The following is a 10,629-nucleotide window of genomic DNA, read 5'->3' on the forward strand; positions in this document are numbered from 1 at the left end:
ATCCTGTTGTTCGGACCACAAGTTCTGCAAGGCATTTTTGCCTTTGTCTAACTTTTATCATATGTTTATCACATGTATAGATATGTAGTATAAGGCATGCATATTTGTAACAATGAATTGAGGCGAGACCTGACAGAACATGTACAGCATTGCATATATACATATATATATTTTATATATATGGGTACATAGTCATATATATATATGTGTGTGTGTGTTTATATCATTGTGTTTAGTCCTGGTTTTCGTGATGGAATCATCAGTACTTTGTATTTTTCTATCTTATCCGTTTCTGTAGAATTGCGGAGATTCAATAGCCTAGTTGCACTCATAGACTCAAACTTCAGGTGTATTTTATATGAATCACTGATTTACAAACCCTGGCTAAACCCAGTGTCATCATTTTTCCTATGGAAGTATCAGACTGCAGTGATACCTTACAACTTTGTGATAGTGCTGTAGACCAAAAATCACAAATTAACCTGCTGATCTAGAGGATTAAGCAGAAGATCAAATCTATCTTAATCAGCTATGGTACTTCCTACACAGAAAAACAGTAGAAGCTCTTATGGTCCTAACCAGCTGAGTACAGGCAAATTCACTTGATTTCACTTCAAAGGGTTCAAAGTCCAAGTAAGGAGGAAAATTATTTTTTACTCTGAATAATGTTTAAAGAAACAAAGTACAAGGAAGCTGCACAGGTTGCAATGCTGAGAGGGAGAAGAGAAAATAATCTCAAAAAAAAAAAAGTATTAAACAAACCGCTTGCAAGTTTTCATTAATCGTAGTCTAGCTTTGAAGAAGAGGGAGAACAGCAAGTATCATAGGTTCTTACTCAAGCTACTTAGGCGGGGAACCCAAACTAGTCACATTTTTTAGTAACTATAATCATAAAAAAGACCCATGAAGGCAACTGATGCCTAAAAGTAGTAAAAAGGCCAGTAAAAGCAAGGCAGGGAGATAACCTTACTTTCAGGGTTGCCTACCTCAAAAAAAATCAGGGTGTGGGCTCCTGCTCGCTGGGAACGTACTTCAGTCACTGAAAGTAATAGTCCTGCTGTTTCAAGAAGCCCGGCATCACCATACCTTTCCTGTAGCTGCAAAAAGTCTCCCAACAGATGGGCTACAGTTTCAGCCTCATGTGACATCTTTTATATTTTTTTTCCCCCTACTCTAAAAAATAAGGAGTAGGTCCTGAAAGGCTGTGTTTCTCCTGGAATATAAAAGTAATAATATACAGCAGCAATTAACACATTCTGGTATAGCTAGCATGCTCAACACACTTCAAACACTAAGTAAAAAGAACAAAGGAGGTTGAATTATTTCCTTTAACATAAGTGATATTTTCGTGGATCAGATGCATGGCTAGCAGTATTTCTAACATCAACTTTTCATCATTTAGAAAACTGGAAGGAAGGCCTCCCTGGGATCAAACTGGAATGATGGACATATTTCAGTATGGAGCAGCTGAAACATGGAATCAAACCACAATTTAGCATTCATGGGTAGAATGTATGAAAGAAAGGGAGCCCTTTCTCACCAAAAGCGTACCTGAGCAGAGGGAGCCAATCCAACCAGACTTCAGGCTGTGCCAAGAGAAATAATAAATATATATCCCTTTGGACAGGATGAGGAGCAGTGTTCTCCCTCCTTCTGCCACTTGCCAGCATGGCTTTAATAAGAAAACCATGGGTATACATCTGTCTTATCAGTGGTTGCAACAAAGAGCCTTTGCCTTTCCTTCTGATCACGTTCTACAAAGTCTACCATAACAGATTCTCAACCTGGAAGTTATTAATGAGTGCAGTTGCAATCACCTTCTTTTTATGACTAGACTGGACAAGTTCCTACACAGTCTGTAAAAGGGTAGCCCCTTTCATTTCACTTGCACGGCAGAGGAAAAGTAAATAATCCAGCAGACAAAATCCCAAACATCTCATGGAAATGCAATTCCTTTCCCATCTTAGCAACGCCAATTCTCCTCAGCAGTGCCACAAGCAACATCTACATTTGCATGTTTACTTCACTTATAACCACAGAAATACCAACATGAATGCAGGGCTGGTCTTCTAACTAGCTGATTGCTTATAGCACCCAAAGCAAACCTGAACAACATGGCAGCTGGTCTGGCAGCTCTGCTGCTCCCTTTACTGGTGCTACCCAGAGAGGGCAATAAGGATGGAGAAAAAACGTTGTGAAGGAAAAGCTGCAAGGAAATACCTACCTTGTCAATTCCTCTGGCAAATAAACAGTAGCTCTTAAAGGGTATACCTGCTTTGTACAGCATACAGAAAGAAACCAAAATATTTTAGAAAGGACATCTGCTGTAGAGGAGCAGAAGCAGAGATTCCCATCAACTCCAGTGAAGCTGGCTAAGATCATAGTGAACAAGGAAAACATCCTTTTAGGAAAAGCAAAACAACAAACCAACAAACCCAATAACATGGTTAAAACTAAGGTGAAGACAAATAAAGCTTCTTATCAGTGCAACACACCTACAACACAGGGGAGCAGTAGAGAAGCAGGGAAGCCACACTGATACCATGCCCACAGCAAAGACTGGCCCTGAGAATACATTTGCCATGTACCACAGTCAAAATAAGTGTCATCTGCACTGTGTGGTGCTGCCAGGGATACTGACAGTCTCAGCAAGTTTCTGGATTTGATGCATCAGGCATTGAGTTGCCATTGACCCACATGGAAAGGACAAACCTGAAAGGAGGGATTATGATTGGCACAGGCAACTTGGATTAAATCTGTACGACGGTAAAAATCGGGCTCAGATTTTTGCTTATATTTCCTCTCCCTCCCCACCCCCAGAGCTCTCGTGATTAAAGAGTGGAGAACAATGTCAGATCTCACACAGAGTCAGCACGGCATGAGACGGAGAGTCTGCACTAAAGCGATTTTATGGATATATGCTTTCAAATTAAATCAAAACTTCCCTAGCACTGCAGCCCTTCTGCTCCCAAGGCTTTCCCAATTTCTGGGGCTTGCTGGCAGTTACCTAAAAGCTTATTTTAAGGAATAACTGGAAAATTGCAGTAGTCTGGATCTGTCATAAACAACCAGTCACAGCCCAGTGTGGGACACTGCACTGCTGGGCACCCAGGAGGTCTGGGAGCACAGAGGCCCTGCAGCTGGGGCTGGAGCGACAAGGGGAATTTTGCAGTCCCCTTATCTCCCATGCAGTCAGCTCCTGGCCACAGAAAACATGCAGTTGTGCTTCAATCGGGGATTTAATTGGGGGGGGGATTGCAGTTACAATAAATCTCTGTAGAGAGGGATCTTCCCTGTAACCTCCCCCACAAAATGAGTGTTTAGAGTTATTTGTCCCAGGTCATACTAGCTGAGCAGCTTGACTATCAGTTGCAAGGACGTCTAGGGGACTTATCAGATTATAAAATACTGAAGTGTGATGATTATTCAGCAAGTGCCTTCTGCAGTCACCACAACCATCACCTGTGGCTTACCAGCCAGAAACTTTGAGTCATGAAAACAGAGGCTGTTGACTAGTGAGTCACGTGCGCTCATCTTCAGCCTGCCAAACTATCTACCACAGCAGAGCTGGAGTGCAGCACTGGTGCACCTTAACTTTCAGTGAGGTGTATCAGTCAGAGGCTGTTATATTGTGTTCATCCTGTATTATCTTGATGCTTAGGCGATGCAGGCTCTTTCACAAATTGTTCAGTAAGGGGTTTTGGCAATGGTTTCATGTTACAAGGCTTCTTTTTATATCCCCCGCTGCCTCTTTCAGCCCTATCCACCCGTTCTTGCAACTATTAATAAAGTATCCCTTCCTCCAGCTGTGAAAGCAGGCTTTGCAGCCTGTTTTTAAGCTATTGTTGCACTTCTAACAATTAAGACTTCACAGCTTACACTTCATTATTTTCTTTCCTTGAATCCAAAGCACATTTTTAAAGGAGCTATGTCAGCTGACATCTAGTCCTAAAAATAGGCATTCAAAAAGCTAAAACCTATAGAAATGCTTCCAAGGCTTTTTTTTTTTTTAACTCAATGCCAGTATTTCTTTTAAATGAACTTTCTTCTGCAACCCTAACAGTACTGCTCTGTATTAGCAAGAAAGAATTTGAGGGAGAAGTTAACCCTAAGCCAACTATCCTGACAGCACCCATGCTCATGCTGTCCTTTTAAAAAGCCTGTCCTTTTGCTGCCCCTGCATTGGCTAGATTCACCCGCATAATGGACAGAAAGATGGAATACATAGGTTATATATGGATTGTACCATATATGATTCTGGAGCTATTACATCTGTTCTCCATATGGTACAGTCAGCACTGATCTCACCACCATCTTAGCAGAAGACCACATCTAAATCCTAGATAAAACCCTGGAGCAATTAGGAGGTTATGGAAGAGAAGTGCAGAGTCAGGGTGCTGTCACAGTGTTCAGCTTTGCTTCCTTTAGCCTGGACCACAGCAGGGTACACGTTCCGGGTTCCAGCACAGCAGTACCCAAATCTGCTTGCCTCAATTCAGCAAACCAAAGATCAGACACTGAAATGATGAAGAGTGAACAACGATTTTGATTGCATCCTTTTTTTCTTCTTTCATTTTTCTGCACCATATTGATGCACCCCAAACACAAATAAGTTTTAGAAGATACATGCTCTGCACTCCTTTAAAGCCACCCTTCTCTAAAATTTCTCAGTTTTGGACCCTTAAAAAATATGGAGGCACTCAAAATAAACAATCACTTTAAAAAATCTTGGCCTATATCCCAGTAGGCAGTGAATCTAGTCACGTACACAACCACCTTCAAACTACACAAAAATTAAGCATTAGAACAGTAAAACCACAACAAGTAAAATGGAAACAAAAAACTCGGTATGATGCAGCAGCTAAGATCAAGTAGCTCTCACTTATCTATTTAAATCATAATTGATCACTACTTGGTTTATTAGTTCTCGCCACGAACCAGAACCCATTGACTTTCTGTTCTTTGAAAAGCAACCCAAAACACAGTTCCTATGCCTCAAGTTTAAAAGATACACAGTCAGAGCCAATACTGTGTTGTGTTTTACCTGTGCTGTTTCCTCTTCCTTACTGAATGCCTGACGTGAAGAAGTTCCAGATTTCTCTTATTGACGGCTGCCATTTCTGTCTTTTTTCAGTTGACTCCATCTTTCAGAGGAGTTGTTGCCTCTGCAGTTCTGGTGTCATTTTTTATTTAATGAGAATGTAAAACTGTACAAAAGGTATATACTTGATTAGTATTCTTCTTCTTTTGTCTAAGCGTACTCATTCACAAAATTAAAACGCATGGCCAGAAGTAACAGGAAGCGTCAGTTCTTGAACAATAAAACCACTGAAAGAAAAAGTTTACAAGCCAGCTCTGGTCCACAGACCACAATGTAAAAGCTGTTAGATTAAATTATTTTCATTGTCTAGCGTGGAAAAAGGAAGGAGAGAAAGAAAGAAAGAAAAAAGTCCTTGTGCATCATTATCATAATTAGAGCTGAAAAAAAGATGGGCATATAATCCTATAAAATACTTTGGTATTCAACATTTCTTTCCTAAACTAGGATGAATAAGTAACTATCAATTTTTTTCTTTTTTTTTTTAAAAAAGAGTTTCCAATAAAAAAGAAAACTTTGGGGTTATTTTGGGAAAAAATTCCAATTTTTAGTATTCATTAATTGAAAAATTTTGTTTCAATTTGCTGGACTCTCTTCCTACCGTATTTCTCATGAGAGCTACAGGAGTGACCGTCTGCATCCCTTATCCTCTTCTATGGGATAATGACTGCCATAATGTACCAAACTGCTCAAAGAGAACTAGGATTCTGCTGCTTAGTGGCAAATACCAGTTGGCAAGCAAGCTCAGACCAGCAAAGAGACTGGGAGCACTAGGCATGCACAGTATAAATTGACAAAAAATAAATTTCCTACAAAAGGAAAATGCAGCATTTACTCAAAACTAAACAGTCTCAAAACAGAAGGCTCCATTTTCTTTTCTGAAAGAAAAATAAACCAGCAGAAACTTAAAAAATGAAAAGATTCTTTTTTTTTCTCATAATGTTAATTTTTCAGGAATTGCATTATAATGTCATCACGATGGCAGATTCCTGCCCTGTCTGGATCTGTCCCTTTGAATCCCTGGTATTTTATATTCCCTAAAAGATAATTCTGTTATCAAAATCACCTTTGAATATGAGGCAAAAAGCAGGTTAGGGCACAAGTGATAGAGAAGCTACACTAGTATTTCCTTCAGGTCTATTCTGGAAACTCTCTGTGTTAGGGGAGAATACAAAGCTTAGGCTTCTGAAGACATACCTATCACAATGCTATTGTAATAAAAGGAAGCAAGTCAGTTGGCTAGTTACAATATACAGAACTGGCCAGCATGCCTCCTAACTTTTTTCCAAGCTCTGCCACTGACCTACTGTAGCCTTGCAGAAGTCATTTTGACTATATTTGAAAGGTCTAACAGATACCTATTTTTTTCCACAAGGTGCGTTAAGACATAACTCCTGTCTACGCAATACTATGGAGATCCACAGTCAGAAATGGACTAGGGAAGTGGAAGGTGGAAACAGGTATAAGAAATGCATATTTGATGCTGTTATCTAACCCTCTGATCAAAAAACATGCTCTTCCTCCTGTAACTGTATTGAGTGCTTCTTGCTGCACACTGTAGGAGCTCTGTCACATCAAAATTGCTTTTCTCCAGCATGATTTAACATTATTTTATTTTTAAAACAATTTTTTAAAATAGATAAAACAAACTCATGAGAGAAGTTTTCAAAATAAGTATTCCTCTTGGGTTTTCTCGGGTATTTTCTTCATACAGACCAGTTTGCTGCACTCCCCCACTTAACACAGGAACTGAAGAGAAGGGCAAGACAAGAGACAGCTTACACTCCTGAAATGCCCATGGTTATCTCAGACAACCTGGAGGCCCATCTAGGCTGAAGGATGCTTTATTTCATACTTGGGTGAAAATGCTGCTTGAAGCTGGGCAGGAAACGAGTTTCACGAGCCCAAACCACAGATGGCACGCTTGTCTTCACCATATGATTCACCAGGGGTTGAAATCTGGGAGACGCCATTTGGAAGAGCCCACAATGTCACTTCCGAAGCACAAGCTGTGTTGTCCGCTGGCAAAAGGCAGGCGGGGTCTCTGGGTGCCAGCGTACCAGAGGAGCCTGTATGCATGAGAGCTCTTATCACTGGCACACTCTAGGACTTGCAAAGTCAGAGCAATGAAGCCCAAAATACATATATGTGCAGAACGAGCCACAAACTTTCCACCCTGCTGAAAGCACAATGAGGAAAATCTTTCCGACAGATTCACAGCTGGTTTCAATCTACAGCCTAAGCATATCTAATGGGCCGCTTTTATCAGAGCAGCTCTCATAGGGTCCTGGCTGCTACTGAGGGCAGTTTGCCACTGTGCAGACCCCTCAACAAAAGTCAGAGAGGACACTGTGTACTCCCTTCACGAACTGAGGCATGGGGTAATAGAGACCATCTGCTACAAATTCTGGCCCTACTTGCACCTTTATGAATCCATTCCAGCTCCTAAGATCTTACTGCAGTTAATGTAGCCCTATTAAAGTATCAGAAAAATGCAAGACACCCCTGAAGAATCTTATTTCTTCTTATATCACTCTCAGAGGTAAATTAAAGGATTCTACTCATGTAAACACAGAAAGTAACACCTGGTCTCAAATGCTCCTGGGTGAAACTCTGGCTTCTCTAGAGATGGGAGAAATTTTTCTGTTAGGAGAGGTTAAGAGAAGCTACCACGTGCAGTAAAAGCAGGACCTTTACCTTCTTCTACAGCACACACTACTTACTAAAAGAGAAAAAGTTCAAAACCCACATCCATTTGTGAAGATTTGCACTCTAAGGACTTGTTGAGAAGCTATTGTGTGCATGTCATGTAGTAAGTAAAAAGTACTTCAAATATACATGACTTCATTTTTCCCCCCAGTGGTTTACAGATTTGTCCTGGGACAATAGAAGTTTACAGGGAAGGGGGAGATGTCTGTGATTAAGGCGGCTTTCAGCTCTTCTTCCTACAGATACCCCGTGGATATTGCTGTATTCTCCAGAATCTAAGCTTCCACTTAAAAAACAATGAAGTTTCTAGCCCATCTGGGTTTGCGGAAGCAGAATGTAAACAGATGTACTGTTGTCTTATTTTAGAAGCTATAGCAAGCCAGACTGAAACAATAGCACTAAGAAATGTCAACTGCTCCCATTCATCTCAGTGGGGTGGGGTGTTAACTTTGAAGCCTAATTGTGACCACTTTAAAGCCAACCTTTTAACCATTTCGCTGCTACTGCAGCATCAGAAACTCCAAAGTAATGAACTTACCCAGCCTCTGCATTTGTATGCATTACTCTGAGATCTTCTATTCACTTGAAAAGGACACTGCATTACAATCGAGCTAGTTAGAATATTCTTTCACTTAAGAAGTTAGCTGAATTGTTTGCTACTGTCTTTCAAAATTAGGGTTAAAAGAAAGTTAAGGGTGAAAGGTTAGCTTCATTGTTGATGCTCTCAAAAGTGCAACACGTGGGATTTCATGCTCTTTGCTTTGATCAGAATGGCAGTTCATTTCAATAAACTGACAAACAGCTACATACAAACCTGAAGATAATTACTGTTCAAATAACACAACATTATCAATTAGGAGTAAAAAAAAAAAAATCCTAATGACATGGTAACACATACTTGCAACAATAAAAAAGGGAAAAGAAAGTGGAAAAGGGTCTTCATTTTCAAGAACTTGTGACTCTTGTTACCTTAAATCTAAGGTGCATCAGGCCTGGTTCTGAGCATACAGTAAAACTGCCTTTCAGAAGATGTTTTACATCCAGTTTCCAAGAAGTTGAAGCATTCCTCATCAGTAGTCACTCTTAAGTCAACACGTGAATTTTCCTTTGGGACCAACTATTGAAGACTAGCAGCTCTACGCACACATTTTTGTAAACATGACTTCAGATGCTGTGGGAACTCATAGTTAAAAATTATTAGGGTGAGTTACTCTAGCTCACGTTTCTGAGCATGCAGAAGCCCACTGGCATGGAGCTGGACTCTGGGTCCCAGAAGCAGTGGTGCTGCAGGGCACAACGGAGATGCACTGGTCCAAGTTTGGCGAGGCTGTTTGCAGCCCTGGCCTCTGGCTCTCTGCTCAGCCAGCCCTCCTGCACATCTCCACTGCAGGACCTTTCTGCAACTTCTGCCAGCGTGTCTGCCACAGGTCATGGGTAGCACAGGGCTGCTGCAGAACAATGTATGCATTATGTTAGTAACTCTTCCCAGCTCCCATTTCTATGGTTACATCCACACTGATGATCCAACCACAAGACTTTTTACCTGTCATTTTCTTCCTAACATCACACATATTAGGCCCAGAAGTCAATACAAACACCACCACAGCACTACTCTGGCCATCATTAGTACATCCAAGTTAGATACCTTAACTAGATAATGCCAACATGTCTCAAGATGCCCTCAATGCAGCTCCAGCCACCAGCTCAGTGGGAGTGAAACGGGAAGGGGAGTATCATCCAAGTCAGTTACGTGGCAGAGCTAAGAGAATGGTATCACCCAGCGAGAGATCTTGAACAAGCAGCTGGGACAGGAGTAACCTCTCTAGCTCACGGAGCAGCTACTGGAAGAAAGCAAGGTGGAAGGATCTGCATAACCCACTCTACATTCACAGCAACATAACTTCTTGAGCACACATTCTCATTCCTGAATAAATCTGCCTTAACTTGGGAAGGTCTTGAACTGGTATAAGAGTGCCTACGTGTGGTAAGGAATAGGGTTATTTTGGTAGAAGGGGAAAGCTGTCCTACACAATGCCTAGGTGTTTGTGGAAACAAAGCCCTAATTCATGCAGTTCAGGTCCTTTTGCCTGCTGCAACAGACAATACTCTGACGTTGTTATTAGCACATTATGAATGCACAATCCTTCCATGTGTAACTTCCACTGTAAGCTGGGCATTAGAGTGTTTGGAGTTTGCCCTAATAAAAACACCAAACACAAAAACCTCTATTATCAAATATCTGTGTTTCCTAAATCTTGATCTTTAAACAACAGAATATTTGTAAAATGCTCATGATAAAAAAATGAAAATAAAACTGTTTTCACTTAAAAACCCCGCAAACACTGACTTCATATGCCAAAGGCCTGGTATGGAAAGACAAACGGACACCTTCATTTTCTATTGACTTCAATCAGCTGCAGCAGGATGATCAGTTCTCTGCAGAAGGTGCTGAATAAGATCACATAGTATTTCACACAAGTGTTTGAGTGCCGTTGCACACGTTTTCTGCAGATGCTTAGAGGTACAGAACAAAGGCAGCTGAAAACAGACTTGGTAAGTTTACAGTTTTACTTTATCACTGTATTAAATTCCCATTCAACATCAATAAGGCACCACACACTTGTTATAGAAAGAATAAACAGCCTCATAAAAACTAGACTCGCCACTCTTTGCTTTGCCTCGCATCTCTCTTCTTTTCAGCTGCTAACAACTAAAACAACCCCCCGACAGCTGGATGTGCAGAAGCCTGTGCCGGCGGTGTCCCGGACCAGAGCAACATTGTGGGCTGGAATGCTGACGCTGGCAGGGCTGCCTCTGCGTTT

At 41.0% G+C, this 10,629-nt stretch overlaps 1 long non-coding RNA gene across 2 annotated transcripts; it reads right to left on the reverse strand.

Moving 5' to 3' along the window:
- Window positions 1-5,178: 5,178 nt before the first annotated feature.
- Window positions 5,179-9,710, reverse strand: LOC142593280 (uncharacterized). 2 transcript variants are annotated; one of them, XR_012830947.1, is made up of 4 exons: window positions 9,453-9,710; window positions 8,777-8,978; window positions 6,954-7,167; window positions 5,179-5,207 (listed from the first exon to the last, which is right to left on the reverse strand). It is a non-coding gene; the product is annotated as an uncharacterized LOC142593280 (long non-coding RNA). The 2 variants fall into 2 exon arrangements; XR_012830946.1 differs by lacking the exon at window positions 5,179-5,207 and having other exon boundaries at window positions 6,782-7,167.
- Between the last annotated feature and the right edge of the window lie 919 nt (window positions 9,711-10,629).

This window comes from Pelecanus crispus, chromosome 3 (genome assembly GCF_030463565.1).
Source record: "Pelecanus crispus isolate bPelCri1 chromosome 3, bPelCri1.pri, whole genome shotgun sequence".
NCBI lineage: Eukaryota > Metazoa > Chordata > Aves > Pelecaniformes > Pelecanidae > Pelecanus > Pelecanus crispus.